At 32.4% G+C, this 17,482-nt stretch overlaps 1 protein-coding gene across 2 annotated transcripts in view; it reads left to right on the forward strand.

Moving 5' to 3' along the window:
• Positions 1 to 3,737: 3,737 nt before the first annotated feature.
• LOC148166528 (transient receptor potential-gamma protein-like) overlaps positions 3,738 to 17,482 on the forward strand; it is a 129,063-nt gene continuing 115,318 nt past the window's right edge. For both annotated transcript variants that reach the window (XM_088048679.1, XM_088048680.1), the window contains exon 1: positions 3,738 to 3,843. The gene's annotated coding sequence lies outside the window, so the exon portion shown is untranslated. The remainder of the gene's footprint in view (positions 3,844 to 17,482) is intronic.

The following is a 17,482-nucleotide window of genomic DNA, read 5'->3' on the forward strand; positions in this document are numbered from 1 at the left end:
ACTGAAACGGAAACAGGAAACTGTAAATTTCGAATTTTCGATGAATTCTCGACTTCCGGTTAGTTGTTCATACTTACTGATGAAATAATACGAGGAGTCGTGAGGATTATTCTTCGTGTTGATCAAAATTCGCATTTTTTTTGAAATGTTGCAAAAATGGTGGATGCGCCGGTTTTGTAATTTTCTGAAAAGTGAAACGTCCGCACTGTATTCACGTAAAAACGACTCCTATTACACTCAATTTCGGTGTTTTCAGAAAGGTTTTTTTTTGGACCAAAAATTAATGTGTGAACTACTAATAAGACGTTATCAGAACTACTAATATTAGACTCTTAATGATTATTAACCTACCAGGGGCAATCTGTGTCTAGGTGTTTTATTGATTGCGGATGCATTTAAAAGCAAAAGAAAACAAGCAAATGACTGTAAAGTAGTCTACAACGGTAAATATGCATCAATGTCATTTTTGTCTTGTGTTTTGTTTAAAATCATGTTAAACCTACAATAATTATCATTATGCCTACTCGAAAGCCTGGTTTACACAGCTCAATTTTTGAAAAAAAGTGGTACTTCATTTTAGTCGCCTCTGAATGTTTAATTGGTTGCATAACGCCAGGCGCAAATTTTTAAAAAACCAACAGTAAAATACTACAGCAAAAGAAAAGAAAAGCTGTAGCACTAAAACTACCAGAACTACAAGCTTCGAATTAAACAACTGACAAATTTCGGCGCGTCCTAAAAATGAGAAATTCTAAAATTGGTCTCGTCTGTTCGATAATTTTGTAATTTAGCAGTTAATAGTCGACCTTGACAAAGTGTCCTCCCCAAATTTGCTTGCTGTAGCACCAAAACTACGAGAACTACAAGCTTCAAATTGAACTACTGAAAAAATTCGATTCGTAAAATGAAAAATTTTAAAATTGGTCTCGTTTGTTTGATAATTTTGTAATTTAGCACAGTTAATTGATAAGATTGAAAAAGTGTCCTCCCCAAATTTGATAGATGTGGGACTAAAACTACCAGAACTACAAGCATCAAATTGAACCACTGAAAAATTTCGATTCATCCTTAAAATGAAAAATTGTAAAATTGAGCTCGTCGGCTCGATAATTTTGTAATTTAGCACAATTAATAGTCAAGCCTTAGAAAAGTGTCCTCCCCAAATTGGATTGCTGTAGCACAAAAACTACCAGAACTACAAGCTTCAAATTGAACTACTGAAAAATTTCGATTCGTTTTTAAAATGAAAAATTCTAAAATTGGTCTGGTTTGTTCGATAATTTTGTAATTTAACATAGTTAATAGTCATGCTTGGAAAAGTCTTCTCTCCAAAGTTGATTGCTGCAGCACTAAAACTACTAGAGCTACAAGCTTCAAATTGAACTACTGAAAATTTTCGATTCATCCTTAAAATGAAAAATTCTAAAATTGGTCTGGTTTATTCGATAATTGTGTAATTTAGCACAATTAATAGCCAAACTTGGAAAAGTGTCCTACCCAAATTTCATTAGTGTAGCACAAAAACTGCTCGAACTATAAGCCTCAAAATGAATTACTGAAAATTTTCGATTCGTCCTAAAAATGAAAAATTTTAAAATTAGTCTCCTCGGCTCAATAATTTTGTAACGCAGCAGTATTATTAGTCAAGCTTTCACCTAAAAAGGACTCGTATTACACTCAATTTCGGCGTTTTTAGAAAGTTTTTTTTTGGGGCAAAAATTAAAGTGTGAACTACTAATAGGACGTCATCAGACCTACCAATAATAGACTTTTAATAATTATTAACCTACGAGGGACAGTCTGTGACTACAAAGTGTGTTTACAATTGCGGATGGATTTAAAAGCAAAAGAGATCAAACAAATGACTGAAGTAGTCTATAACGTTAAAACATGCATCAATGTAATTTTTTTTTTGCTTTATCAAAATCATTGTTAAACCTACAATAATTATCATTATGCCTACTCGAAATCTTGGTTTACACAGCTCAATTTAAAAAAAAAGTGGTCCTACTTAATCTTGACTGTCTCTGAATGTTTAAATGGTTGCATAACTTCAGGCGCAAAACTTTAAAAACCTAACAGTAAAATACTACAAGAAAAGAAATCGATTTTCATTTATCGTTAAAGTACCACAAATAAGGACGAAAGAAGAGAATGGAAAGGAACACTGAAGAAGCAACAAGCAACCTGCAAAAAGAAGAACATGTCACGTAAATTAAATTAGAAGTCGCCGCAAGCTCATCGGCTCTTCAGCGACCACGAGCTGACCACAGGGCTCAAGAGGACGAGCCCTTGAGCTTATCTCATGATTTGTTGTTGCAAAATGTCCAATGTGTTGAAGAGGAACGCTTCATTTCAGATTGATTGCGTTTATTTTTCATCTCCTAAGTAAAAGACTTCACTCAGAGCCCCGAAAGCAAAATAAATGCAAAACATCCAAATCTCCTCCAGACACATCTCATAAATAAGAGCTTTCTCTGAATAAGTAGTAAAGAACCGTAATTATTTAGCTTTGTCTGACCAGACAAAAGAGCCCGAGGCCTCGTCGGCGAATAATTAAGAGAAACGATACGATTTGTAAACAAGGCGTTCCAATTAAGAAAAATTCCAACTTTGATAAGTCGCGAAAGCTCTTCAAAGTTCCCGGTAATGCAGGTTGGCAGTGACTAAACGCTTCCAGAATCTGCGATGGCACTTAGACGGACATAACACACGGTGTAATCGACGCGGTGCGTCTGGACTCTTAAAACACGGCGCTGGGCGTCTAGAGGATTATCAGCGACGCTCGGCGTCAGTAACCGGCATCCGATGCTAGTGGATGCACGTTACGCTCGCGGGTAAAGTGCGCGTGATTAAAACCGAGTAAGTAAAAAAGAAATAAACAGGAAATTGTTGCCGCAAGGCGCCGATTTGTTTATTGAAAACGAGAGAAATAAGTCATTGAAGGCTAAAATTATTGGGCTCGAAATAACAATGGTTTTGGTGTCGGTGGAATTGTGATGGTTGGAAATTTCACGTTTACTTTGTGTGTTTACATTGTTTTGGGTTTGGTGAGCCAAATACTCGCAAAATTGACGTTATTGGATTTGAAATGGAATGAAAGGAATTTTGGTCTTTGGCTGCAGGAGACGTTTTATTAGTTGGCGAAGAAATTCGAGAAGTTTGACTGAGTACTTTAGTTGTTTGCTGTGGGATTTTTTGTAAATTAGGGAAAGCCGACAGTGTCTACAAAGGCGAGGAGGATCAAGTTTCACTTCTCGCAATAATTAACAAATTATGCACATGCAACGCACTGCAAACATTTAAAACGAATTTATTATTCAAAACAAACTCCTGGAACATAACGAACTATTGATTTTTCCAGTACTGTTCCCGTTTTTTTGACTATTTCCGCTTCCTCCCTATTTTTCTGCCGCAGAAATCTCGCAGTTCCTGCAGCACCACTGAGAATTCCAGTAATTTTGTAACGACCCGCAGGTGCTCTCACACCACGTAAACCAGTTGAAAATCGCCACAATGACAATTTTCCCTGAATAATTAACTTTGCTTTCGAAATGGTAGATGAGGGTCTAATTCGAATTATCCCAATCATATTTTTTCTAAAACTCTTGTCACTAGCAGGATCAAAACCGCTCTTCATCACGCTGGGAAAATAAGCCGATAAAGAATAGACTGGAAAACAGAGCTCGCGAATAAATCAATCGGCGCCTCATATTTAAAAATACGTGAGAAGTGGACTTGTGGTGGTGCTTTTGTCGGGGTTTTCTCCAAGAGGCACCTCTGGATAGAATACGGAGAAAGTCACGAGCTATCGCCGCCAAACGTGGCGGCAAAAAAGTCAAGGTAAGTTTAAGCACAAATTTTCTATCGTCTTCCACCTTCTGTGTAAATTTTCAAACATATTTGGGTGTAAATCAGACTTTCAATTCGGGAGAATTTTAGGGGTAAATTGCAATTTTTGGGATTAAAAAAAAAATCTCGATAATTTTGTAATATAGCATAGTTAATAGTCAAGCTTGGAAAAGTGTCCTCCCTAAATTTTACTGCAGTATCACTAAAATTAGCAGAACTACAAACTTCAAATTGAACTACTGAAAAAATAAATTCGATTCATCCTTATAATAAAAATTTCTAAAATTGGTCTACTCAGTTGGATCATTTTCTAATTTAGCACTGTTAATAGTCAAGCTCGGAAAAGTGTCCTCCCCAAATTTGATTACTGTAGCACTAAAACTCCTAGAACTACAAGCTTCAAATTGAACTGATGAAAAATTTCGATACGTCCTAAAAATGAAAAATTTTAAAATTGGTTTCGTCTGTTGAATAATTTTGTAATTTACCAAAGTTAATAATCAAGCCTGGAAAAGAGTCCTCCCCAAATTTGATTGCTGTAGCACCAAAACTATCAGAACTACAAGCTCCAAATTGAACTAATGAAAATTTTCGATTCATCCTAAAAATAACAAATTCTAAAATTGGTCTCGTCGACTAGATAATTTTGTAATTTAGCACAGTTAATAATCCAACTTGGAAAAGAGTTCTCCCCAAATTTAATTGCTGTAGCATTAAAACTACCAGAACTACAAGCTTCGAATAGAACTACTAAAAAATTTCTAGTCGTCCTAAAAATGAAAATTCTAAAATTGGTCTCGTTTGTTTGATAATTTTGTAATTTAGCACAATTAATAGTCAAGCTTGTAGAAGTGTCATTCCAAAATTTGATTGCTGTAGCACTAAAACTCCTAGAACTACAAGCTCCAAATTGAACTACTGAAAAATTTCGATTCATCTTCAAAATGAAAAATTATAAAATTTGTCTCGTGAGCTCGATAATTTTGTAACTTAGCACAGTTAATAATCAAGCTTGCAAAAGTTTTCTCCCCAAATTTGATTCATGTAGCACTAAAACTACCAGAACTACAAGCTTCGAATAGAACTACTAAAAAATTTCTAATCGTCCTAAAAATGAAAATTCTAAAATTGGTCTCGTTTGTTTGATAATTTTGTAATTTGGCACATTCAATAGTCAAGCTTGGAAAAAAGTCTCCAAAATTTGATTACTGTAGAACTAAAACTAGCAGAACTACAAGCTCCAAATTGAACTATTGAAAAATTTCTAATCGTCCTAAAAATAACAAATTCTAAAATTGGTCTCCTCGACTAGATAATTTTGTAATTTAGCACAATTAATAATCAAGCTTGTGAAAGTGTCATTCCCAAATTTGATTGCTGTAGCACTAAAATTACTAAAACTACAAGCTTCAATTTGAACTATTAAAAAATTTCAATTCGTCCTAAAACTGAAAAATTCTAAAATTGGTTTCGTTTGTTTGATAATTTTGTAATATAGCATAGTTAATAGTCAAGCTTGGAAACGTGTCCTCCGTAAATTTTACTGTTGTTTCACTAAAATTAGTAGAACTACAAACTTCAAATTGAACTACTAAAAAAATTCGATCATCCTTATAATGAAAATTTCTAAAATTGGTCTACTCTGTTAGATCATTTTCTAATTTAGCACTGTTAGTAGTCAAGCTCGGAAAAGTTTCCTCCCCAAATTTGATTACTGTAGCACTAAAACTCCTAGAACTACAAGCTCCAAATTGAACTACTGAAAAATTTCGATTCATCTTCAAAATGAAAAATTATAAAATTTGTCTCGTGGGCCCGATAATTTTGTAACTCAGCACAGTTAATAATCAAGCTTGTAAAAGTTTTCTCCCCAAATTTGATTGATGTAGCACTAAAACTACCAGAACTACAAGCTTCGAATAGAACTACTAAAAAATTTCTAATCGTCCTAAAAATGAAAATTCTAAAATTGGTCTCGTTTGTTTGATAGTTTTGTAATTTGGCACATTCAATAGTCAAGCTTGGAAAAAAGTCTTTCCAAAATTTGATTGCTGTAGAACTAAAACTACCAGAACTACAAGCTCCAAATTGAACTATTGAAAAATTTCTAATCGTCCTAAAAATAACAAATTCTAAAATTGGTCTCGTCGACTAGATAATTTTGTAATTTAGCACAATTAATAATCAAGCTTGTGAAAGTCTCATTCCCAAATTTGATTGCTGTAGCACTAAAATTACTAAAACTACAAGCTTCAATTTGAACTATTAAAAAATTTCAATTCGTCCTAAAACTGAAAAATTCTAAAATTGGTTTCGTTTATTTGATAATTTTGTAATATAGCATAGTTAATAGTCAAGCTTGGAAAAGTGTCCTCCGTAAACTTTACTGTTGTTTCACTAAAATTAGTAGAACTACAAACTTCAAATTGAACTACTAAAAAAAATCGATCATCCTTATAATGAAAATTTCTAAAATTGGTCTACTCTGTTAGATCATTTTCTAATTTAGCACTGTTAGTAGTCAAGCTCGGAAAAGTTTCCTCCCCAAATTTGATTACTGTAGCACTAAAACTCCTAGAACTACAAGCTCCAAATTGAACTACTGAAAAATTTCGATTCATCTTCAAAATGAAAAATTATAAAATTTGTCTCGTGGGCCCGATAATTTTGTAACTTAGCACAGTTAATAATCAAGCTTGTAAAAGTTTTCTCCCCAAATTTGATTGCTGTAGCACTAAAACTATCAGAACTACAAGCTCCAAATTGAACTAATGAAAATTTTCGATTCGTCCTAAAAATGAAAAATTCTAAAATTGGTCTCGTCTGTTTGATATTTTGTAATTTAGCACAATTAATAGTCAAGATTGTAAAAGTGTCATTCCCAAATTTGATTGCTGTAGCCCTAAAACTATTAGAACTACTAGCTTTGAATTGAACTACTGTCGCACCAATAAATTAGATAACTCTATCACATAGTAAATTTGATGACAAACTGGCTAATGTCAAATTCTGGGGGACAATGATACCAACCTAAATTTGCAACCATAAACCGACTGTAACACCGCCATTGCAACATTTGCAACAGGAACGAATTACACGATTAAAAATGTAGAAATTTGCAACCTAAATCTGTACGTCTTATAAACATCAGAGTGATGAGAAGTTGGTCACACGGCCACGTCTGCAATTAAAAACTGTGAAAACTTAATAAAATATGTAAATTTGTCATGTAAACTAACTTCGATAAGCGCTTAGCCCTGTAGAACACCTTTCGAAGTCAATTTGAAACTTTGTAACAATCAGAGATGAAGTTAACACCCGTCGGTTGTTAAAGACACCCACAACACCGGAAGATGCCGGAAAATGCAAATCCCAAACTACTCATAAAACTCGAAACTGAAAAATAAACCGTCTAGTTTAAACAAAGTTTCCTCGATATTTTACTACTGATCGTCAATATACTCCCATTTTTATAGACAGTTTCAATTATAATCTTTACGGTGTCGTAAAAATTTCAAGCGTTGTCTAATTTGATAACATCCCCTATCAAATTTATTATCGCTTTTTATCGCTTTTCCATCTGTTGTAAAGCACCAGACAGATGCCACTTATTTCACCAAAAATCGGTCATTTGAAATTTTTAAACCGGGAAAAACAGATTGTCGCTTTTAAGGAGCTTTCATGATGGCGAGACGAGTTTTTCCTTGGCCGACGGAGGTTTCGGGCAATTGGGTTTTATGTATCGTTCTATTGACCTTTGAGGAGATTTATGGAAACTGTAGTCTCGGGACAGTGAAAATAAATTATGGATGCGGGTTTCTTTCAGTTGAAATTGCAGCTTGATCGACTTTGACTCTCCCCCGAAATTAATTCGAAACGCTCGCAAAAAATCATCCAATTAACCCAACAAATCCACCATTTCATAAATCACCGGCGTCTTTCAATAGAAATAATTCATCACTCTCTTGACACTTGAACTAAATGCCTCCGTTAGAAAATAACTAGAACGGAATTTTCTCCACCCCCGAAGTCGACGACCTACCTGCAATCATAAAGGTCTTTGACACCGCGACCTAATGATTGCACTGCACCGTCACGGTTACCTATAAACCGCTGTGGATTGCGATTTAGGGGTGGCATGGCATGTTTGCGTGTTGCAATGCACAGTATAACCCCATTAACCCCATTTTAATCCGATTGGAAATTATACTTCGATTACGTTCGGAGGATTTTCATTTCGCTTTTTTATACCGCCGCGCCGCTAAAAAGACGCCCGATTGGGATTTAATTTAGATGGAAGAGAGGGAAACTACTTTTGCTACTGATTGCAATAAACGCTCAAAGGGCTCGGGTCCGAAAAGGGTTGGATTGCGAGGAAATAAATTGGGGCGAAATTACGATAAATTTCAATTTAAACAAACAGGCGTAGTGCCGCAGAATTGCCGTTTTATTTTCAAATTCAAAAAATTACACGACTATGAAGGGTACTAAACTAGTCAATCGAAAAGTTTGAAAATTCTTTAAAAAAATTTGGATTTTTGGTTGTGTTGGCGCTAAAAAGATAAAAATTACGGAAGTTACTACTTTTAACTCGTTTAGTAACTGTACCAAATTGGAAGATTCTGAAGCAATAGACGCAGATTTTAGAAATTTTTATTTTTAAGACAAACCAAAAAGTTTCATAATTTTGGAAAAAAAAATGTATCTTTAGTTGTGTTGGTGCTATAGCGATGAAATTCAGAGAGGGTACTACTTTTAACTCATTTATGAACTGTACTAAATTACAAGAGTCTGGCGCAAAAGACGCAGATTTAAAAAAAAAATATTTTTAGGACGAACCAAGAAGTTTCAAAATTCAATAAAAAAAATTATATCTTTGGTTGTGTTGGCGCTAAAGAGATGAAATTTAGTGAGGTTACTAAATTTAACTCGTTTAGTAACTGTACCTAATTAGAAGAGTCTAAAGCAAAAGACGCAGATATTAGAAATTTTTATTTTTAAGATGAAAAAAAAGTTTCAAAATTCTGTAAAAAAAATTGTATTTTTGGTTGTGTTGGCACTACTGCAATAAAATCTACACAAGTTACTACTTTTACCTCATTTATTAACTGTGCCAAATTTTAAGATTCTGAAGCAAAAGACGCAGATTTTAGAAATTTTTATTTTTAGGACGAAGCAAAAAGTTTTAAAATTCAATAAAAAAAATTGTATCTTTGGTTGTGTTGGCGCTAAAAAGTTTAAATTTATAAAGATTACTAATTTTAACTCATTTAGCAACTGTACCAAATTACAAAAGTCTGAAACAAAAGAGGCAAATTTTAGAAATTTTTATTTTAAGGACGAACCAAAAAGTTTCAAAATTCTGTAAAAAAAATTGTATTTTTGGTTGTGTTTTCGCTAAAAAGCTGAAATTTATAGCAATTGCTACTTTTAACTCATTTAGTAACTGTACCAAATTACAAGACACGGAGCCAAAAGACGCTGAATTTAAAAAAATATATTTTTACGACAAACCAAAAAGTTTTAAAATTCTGAAAAAAAAATTGTATCTTTAGTTGTGTTAGCGCTAAAAATATAAAATTTACGGAGGTTAACATTCCTAACTCATTTAGTAACTGTACCAAATTACAAGATTCTGAAGCAAACGACGCTGATTTTAGAATTTTTTATTTTTAGGAAGAGAAATTTTTTTAAAATTCAGTAAAAAAATTGTATTTTCGGTTGTGCTGGCGCTAAAAACATAAAATTTACGAAGGTTACTACTTTAAACTCATTTAGTAACTGTACCAAATTACAAGATTCTGGAGCGAAAGTCGCAGAATTTAGAAACTTTTATTTTAAAGACGGACCAAACAGTTTCAAAATTCCACTTTAGAAAAGACTTCCGACTGCTCCGGTACAGTGTCGCCCAAAATTTGTTGACTAGTGTAATTCAGTGAAAATTAGCCCGCCCACAAGTAGAAAAAATTCATTAAAACTGATCATTTCGTGCTTTTGCAACATATAAAACGCGGATTAATGTCTCAGAAACTGCTTTATGGGAGATTGTAAAAGCTAGCTTCACATTAATATAAATGTCGCTCTCTTTCTAAAAAACGAAATGGATTTTTTACAGAAACTAAATTAATGGTAAAAATATCCTCGGATCTGCGAACAGAAACTAATCCTGGTATTTACGTTTTATAAATTGAGACAAGGCACTTTCAAAGTGCTAATGTGGGCTGTATTGATAGAATTTTCTGTGCGGAGCTTCTGGAGATTTATTTCTAGGCAATTCAATTTTTTGTCGGCACAATTAAGAAGAATACGAATTTTTAAAAGTCCGCTCAAAATGGTGGAGGCGCCAGGTCTTTTATTTTCTTTGACTGAATTTTATTGTTCCTTTATAGTTAGAACTTCAGCATAACAAAAATATAAAGTAGAAATTCCTCGTGGTTTTTCCACTATTTTTTAAAATCCGCCTGTTTTTGCGTGTAACTGCCATTAAAATCCGAAAAACCTCGTAAAAAATTAACGTTCATATCTAAAATTTCCGGTATGAAAATAACCGGCTAGCTGATTGTGACAATATCAAACATGAAACTTATCTGCATAACGTAAAAACCAGATTTTGGCCGCTCGCTAATACATCGAGCTCATGAATTAATTTCCGAAAATATGCAAACCGAAACCCCTCGAAACCTTTATAGCCAAGCTCGGAATTTCCCACGTCCTGGCGGTTGTATTAAAAGTTGTTTATTGCGAAAATGTCAAGCACAAAAAGCGACAACTGAAAATTTGATTAGGCGTTTTATGTTCGCTGAATGGAGAAGCAATATTCCGGGTAAATTGTCAGTTTTTTAGAATTGATAATGTTTTCAGTTTTATCTTGGGCATTATCTACAGGATGAGCAAAACCATTTACGTCGGAACTCACTTTGTACTTCAGTAAAATAGATTGATCCAGACAGGATACTCCAGCGAAGGCCGATACATTCAATACTAAATTATTTATTCGAGAAAATTGCATGAGCTGTGGAGCTCCTTTCGCCGCAATATCGCGGAATTATCACCGGCAATAAAAACATTAATCTTTGATAACACGAACAGAGATATTAACGCTAGAGCAATATTTACAGAGCAGAGCAAAATTCGTTGTACATGCAAGTTCTATTTATTAAAAGTAAATAAGATTTATTATTACTCCGATAAATTGATAAAGATAACTGAGACTAAATCTCGCATTTCCTATTTATATCACCGATGATTTGTTTGCATTACCCAGTTTTTAATTCGCCGCGATTTTTATTTATAACTTTCGTCTAAAATTTTTGACGGCAAAGAGAGGTTCTTGCCCTTTGAGGTCGATATAATATGGATTCCACCCCGGCAAACAAAACGGATGTTTTCAGGGCTGGAGGGCTGCAATGGGTCATTAAAGAAAGCACTCGGACCCTTTCTTCTGTCATGACGCAGCTCATCCTATGTTACCATAATGAAATTTATTGTCTTGGATGTGTCCGCAAACAATAAATTAATTAATTATCCCTAATTGCGTAAGTGGGAGATCAGATGACAGGGAAAAAATGTTTTCTTCAGCCGAGCACGCCACTGGAGGAGGGTTAGCATGGCACGATTTACAAGATTCTCTCTTGGCCGAGCGCCAACTCGCAGGACAATCAGTAGTTAATGATACAAAGCTAGTTAAAAATGCAGAGAATTTTTTAGCTTCTTGAGACACTTTCATTAATCAAAACAACCCGAAGTTAGTTTATAAGCAGAAGGGCGGTCTTAATTTTGTATGGGGGTGGTTTACCTGCTTTCTGCACCTAAGTTCGCGTTATTTATGTCTTTTACGAAACATTAAATTTAGGGGCGGCAGCTGCGACGAGCAGGACCGGAACGGCGACACCATTTACGGGTTTATTTGCTTTGGCCCAATTTTAAAGTTGCGAATTACGAAGAACATTGCATTTCCATTACGAGTTCATTTTAGAAATGGATTGCCAGAAGTGCATATTTATTAGGAAAAACGGAGCTAATTGGGGGAAAAATAGTTAAAAAAAATTCTAAAAGCTGCGTATTTCGCTCCATAATTTTGAAACTTGGTAGAGTTAATATATGACTTGAAAATAGTACTTTCCTCAAATTTTATAGTTGTAGCACTAAAATTACCAGAATTAAGAATTTTAGTGAATGAAATCCGAAATGTTTGCTTCGTCTTACAAATAAAAATTTCTAAAATTTGTGTTTTTTGCTTCGCATTTTTGAAATTTGGTAGAGTCAATACACGACTCAATAGTAGTAATTTCCCCAAATTTCAAAGGTGTAGCACTAAAATTACCAGAATTACGAATTTTAGTGAAAGAAATCGAAAATTTTTGGTTTGTCTTAAAAATGAAAATTTCTAAAAATTGTGTCTTTCGCTCTATAAATTTAAAATTTGACAGAGTTAATACACGACTCAAAAATAGTAATTTCCACAAATTTCATAGTTATAGCACTAAAATTACCAGAATTACGCATTTTAGTGAATGAAATCGAAAATTTTTGATTCATATAAAAAATACAAATTTCTAAAATTTGTGTGTTTTGCTCTACAGATTTGAAATTTGGTGGAGTTAATACACGACTCAAAAATAATAACTTCCCTAAATTTCATAGTTGTAGCACTAAAATTACGAGAATTACGAATTTTCGTGAAAGAAATCGGAAATTTTTTATTCGTCTTAAAAATAAAAATTCTAAAATTTGTGTCTTTTGTACTACAGATTTGAAATTTGGTGGAGTTAATACACGATTCAAAAATTTTAATTTTCCCAAATTTTATAGTCGTAGCACTAAAGTTACCAGAATTACGAAGTTTAGTGAAAGAAATCGAATTTTTTTTTTCTCTTCAAAATAAAAATTTCTAAAATTTGTGTCTTTCGCTCGATAAATTTAAAAATTGATGGAGTTAATACATGACTCAAAAGTAATAATTTCCCCAAATTTCGTAGTTGTAGCAAAAAAATTACCAGAATTACGAATTTTAGTGAAAGAAATCGTAAATTTTTGATTCGTCTTAAAAATATTTTTTTTTTAATTTTTTAAAATTAGTGTATTTTGCTCTAAAAATTTGAAATTTGGTGGAATTAATACAGGACTCAAAAATAGTAATTTTCAACAATTTCATAGTCGTAGCACTAAAATTACCAGAATTACGAATATTAGTGAAAGAAATCGGAAATTTTTGATTCGTCTTGAAAATAATAAAAATTTCTAAAATTTGTATCTTTCGCTGTATAAATTTGAAATTTGAGGGGTTTGAGTTTTGGGATTCAAAGATTGTAACTTCCCCAAATTTCATAGCTGTAGCACTAAAATTACAAGAATTACAAATTTTTGTGAAAAAAATCGTAAATTTTTGGTTTGTTTTAAAAAGAAAAATTTCTAAAATTTGTGTCTTTTGCTCTATAAATTTGAATTTTTTTACGGTTAATACACGACTCAAAAATAATAACTTCCCTAAATTTCATAGTTGTAGCACTAAAATTACCAGAATTACGAATTTTAATGAAAGAAATCGGAAATTTTTGATTCGTATAAAAAATTACAAATTTCTAAAACTTGTGTCTTTCGTTCTACATATTTGAAATTTGGTGGAGTTAATACACGACTCAAAAATTATAATTTTCCCAAATTCCATAGTCGTAGCACGAAAATTACCAAAATTACGAATTTTAGTGAAAGAAATAGGAAATTTTTGATTCGTCTTGAAAATAAAAATTTCTAAAATTTGTGTCTTTTGCTTTGAAAATTTGAAATTTGGTGGAGTTAATACACGACTCAAAAATAGTAATTTCCCCAAATTTCATAGTTATAGCACTAAAATTACCAGAATTACGAATTTTAGTGAAAGAAATCGGAAATATTTGGTTTGTCTGAAAAGTAAAAATTTCTAAAATTTGTGTCTTTTGCTCTACAAATTTGAAATTTGGTGGAATGAATACACGACTTTAAAATAGTAAATGCCCCAAACTTCATAGTTGTAGCACTAAAATTACCAGACATACGAATTCTAGTGAAAAAAATAGAAAATTTTTGGTTTGTTTTCAAAATAAAAATTTCTAAAATTTTGTGTCTTTCGCTCTATAAATTTAAAAATTGATGGAGTTAATACACGACTCTCAAATATTAATTTAAACAAATTTTATAGCTGTAACACTAAAATTATCAGAATTACGAATTTTAGTGAAAGAAATCGTAAATTTTTGATTCGTCTTAAAAATATTTTTTTTTTTAAATTTGTGTCTTTTGCTCTACAAATTTTAAATTTGCTGGAGTTAATACACAACTCAAAAATAGGAATTTCCCTACGTTTCATAGTTGTATCACTAAAATTACTAGAATTACGAATTTTAGTGAAAAAAATAGAAAATTTTTGATTCGTCTTAAAAATAAAAATTTCTAAAATTTGTGTATTTTGCTTTACAAATTTACAATTTCGTGGAGTTAATACACGACTCAAAAATAGTAATTTCCCTAAATTTTATAGTTGTAGCACTAAAATTACAAGAATTACGAATTTCAGTGAAAAAAAATTGCAATTTTTGATTCGTCTTAAAAATAAAAATTTCTAAAATTTGTGTCTTTTGCTCTACAAATTTGAAATTTGGTGGAATGAATACACGACTTTAAAATAGTAAATGCCCCAAACTTCATAGTTGTAGCACTAAAATTACCAGAAACACGAATTTTAGTGAAAAAAATATGAAATTTTTGATTGGTCTTAAAAATAAAAATTTCTAAAATTTGTGTTTTTTACTTTATAAATTTGAAATTGGGTGGAGTTAATACACGACTCAAAAATAGTAACTTTCTAAATTTGATAGTTGTAGCACTAAAATTACCAGAATTACGAATTTTAGTGAAAGAAATCGGAAATTTTTTATTCGTCTTAAAAATAAAAATTCTAAAATTTGTGTCTTTTGCTCTACAGATTTGAAATTTGGTGGAGTTAATACACGACTCAAAAATAGTAATTTCCCTAAATTTTATAGTTGTAGCACTAAAATTACTAGAATTACGAATTTCAGTGAAAAAAAATTTGCAATTTTTGATTCGTCTTAAAAATAAAAATTTCTAAAATTTGTGTTTTTTACTTTCTAAATTTGAAATTGGGTGGAGTTAATACACGACTCAAAAATAATACCCTCCCTAAATTTCACAGTTGTAGCGCTAAAATTACCAGAATTACGAATTTTAGTGAAAGAAATCGGAAATTTTTCCTTCCTTTTAACACCCCAAAAAAAAATTTTAAAATTGTATTTGAAAGCTGCTCTTTGTTATTTTTCACCCTAAAAGTGGCAATAAACTCCGCGCCTTGAAGTTAATTTAATAAACTACAAGTGCCGACATGACACTAAACAATTTCATACGATTTTCTCTTATTCTTCTGTAATTACGCGTACCGCTTTTACGTCATTTTCAACCAACAACGAACCGGAAAGTTACGAAAAGATCAAACATGTTCTTTTGTTCGTTAAAAATATCTTTGTGCGGATTCAGTCGACCGAAATGTTGGACTTTTATTTAAAATAGAAAGCTTTTGAGTTTGAGCCGCGCTGAAAGTATCGATAGAGTTGGGATCCAAGTCTCAAATTTAATAAGTAACTGCGTTTGGCTTGCACTTTTGCGAAAAGAGGAATTTTCTTCGCACCGCCGCGACGCATTTTCCCCGACAAATACTGATTGCGGTTTGACGCCATCTCGTTCACCTGAAAACTCCGCTGAAACCCGATCTATTTGTCCTGCTGCTGAGTGTTGACGTGGATGGAGTCAATGACGTATTCCCGATATTAAAAACAGGACATCAACAGGAATTGTTATAGAGTGGCGGCAATAAACCGATGGAAATATTCATTTTACGACTGAACGAAACAGAGACATGAAGAAAAAGTCGTTCCAGGGAGAGAGATTGTTTTATCTTTATTAATTTTATTATTTTTAGAGGATATCGTGAGCAGTTACAGGCAATGGTATGTTGAATTTTAAATGTCGGTATCTTAAGCGCTTGGGAGTGCGCTGGTTAATATATCTGGTCGTTATGCAGGCTCGGAAATTTTTATGATGAGTGCTAACTCGGTTAAATTAAATAGAGGACGAGAGGTGAATTTCAAAAAATCCTCATACTAAAATAATAATTCAAGGCTGTATTGGTACGATTCAGATCACGCAACGACTTTATCTCGTTCTAATTATCAGCATCTTTCCATTAATACGAGCCAGACCTGATTCGCTTACGTAACATAAATTTCCTGCTGATCCGGCAGGAATTTGCGGCCTTCCTACTAATGGTAACAAATCACAGTTCCTCAAGATTTAGAGAACGATCGGATTTTGCCGCAAATACCACCAGAAATCCGCATTCTCTCGGTCCAACTCAATTAAGGACATTTTTCCAACAATTTTTAACGAAATTTGGAAAGGAGCAGTGAAAAGTCATTTTTAAAGTAGAATTTTGAAGCTTTTTGGTCCCTTCTAAAATCTCCATCGTTTGCTTCGAAATTTTGTAATTTGCCACAGTTAATAAATGAGTTAAAAGTGGTAAGTGGCCCAAATTTCATCTCTTTAGCGCCAACACAACCAAAGATACGATTTTTTTACAAAATTTTGAAACTTTTTGCTTCGTTCTAAAAATAAAAATTTCTAAAATTTGCGTCTTTTACTCCAGAATCTTGTAATTTAGTACAATTAATAAATTAGTTGAAAGTAGTAACTTGTTTACATTTCATCGCTACAGCGCCAACACAACCAAAAACACATTTTTTTTTACTGAATTTTGAGACTTTTTAGTTTGTCCTAAAAATAAAAATTTCTAAAATCTGCTTCTTTTATTTCAGAATCTTAAAATTTGGTACAGTTACTAAATAAGTTAAAAGTAGTAATTTCTATAAATTTCAGCTCTTTAGCGCCAACACAATCAAAAATATAATTTTTTTACTGGATTTTGAAACTTTTTGGTTCGTCCTAAAAATAAAAATTTCTAAAATCAGTTTCTTTTGCTTCAGAATCGTAAAATTTGGTACAGTTACTAAATGAGTTAAAAGTAGTAATACCTATACATTTTAGCTCATTAGCGCCAACACAACCAAAAATACATTTTTTTTATAAATTTTGAAACTTTTTGGTTCGTCCTAAAAATAAAAATTTCTAAAATCTGCATCTTTTGCTGCAGAATCTTGAAATTTGAAACAGTTACTCAAAGAGTTAAAAGTAGTAATCTCTATAAATTGCAGCTCTTTAGCGCCAACACCACTAAAGTTGCAATTTTTTCTATAAAATTTTGAAATTTTTTCGATCGTCCTAAAAATAAAAATTTCTAAAATCCGCGTCTTTTACTTCAGAATCGTAAAATTTGGTACAGTTACTAAATGAGTTATAAATAGTAATCCCTATAAATTTCAGCTTTTTAGAGCCAACACAACCAAAAATACATTTTTTTTACTGAATTTTGAGACTTTTTGGTTCGTCCTAAAAATAAAAATTTCTAAAATCTGCTTCTTTAACTTCAGAATCTTAAAATTTGGCACAGTTACTAAATAAGTTAAAAGTAGTAATCTCTATAAATTTTAGCTCATTAGTGCCAACACAACCAAAAATACTTTCT

Source organism: Gnatocerus cornutus, unplaced genomic scaffold (genome assembly GCF_029298725.1).
Source record: "Gnatocerus cornutus isolate USDA-ARS CGAHR unplaced genomic scaffold, icGnaCorn1.1 ctg00000023.1, whole genome shotgun sequence".
Classification (NCBI taxonomy): Eukaryota; Metazoa; Arthropoda; class Insecta; order Coleoptera; family Tenebrionidae; genus Gnatocerus; species Gnatocerus cornutus.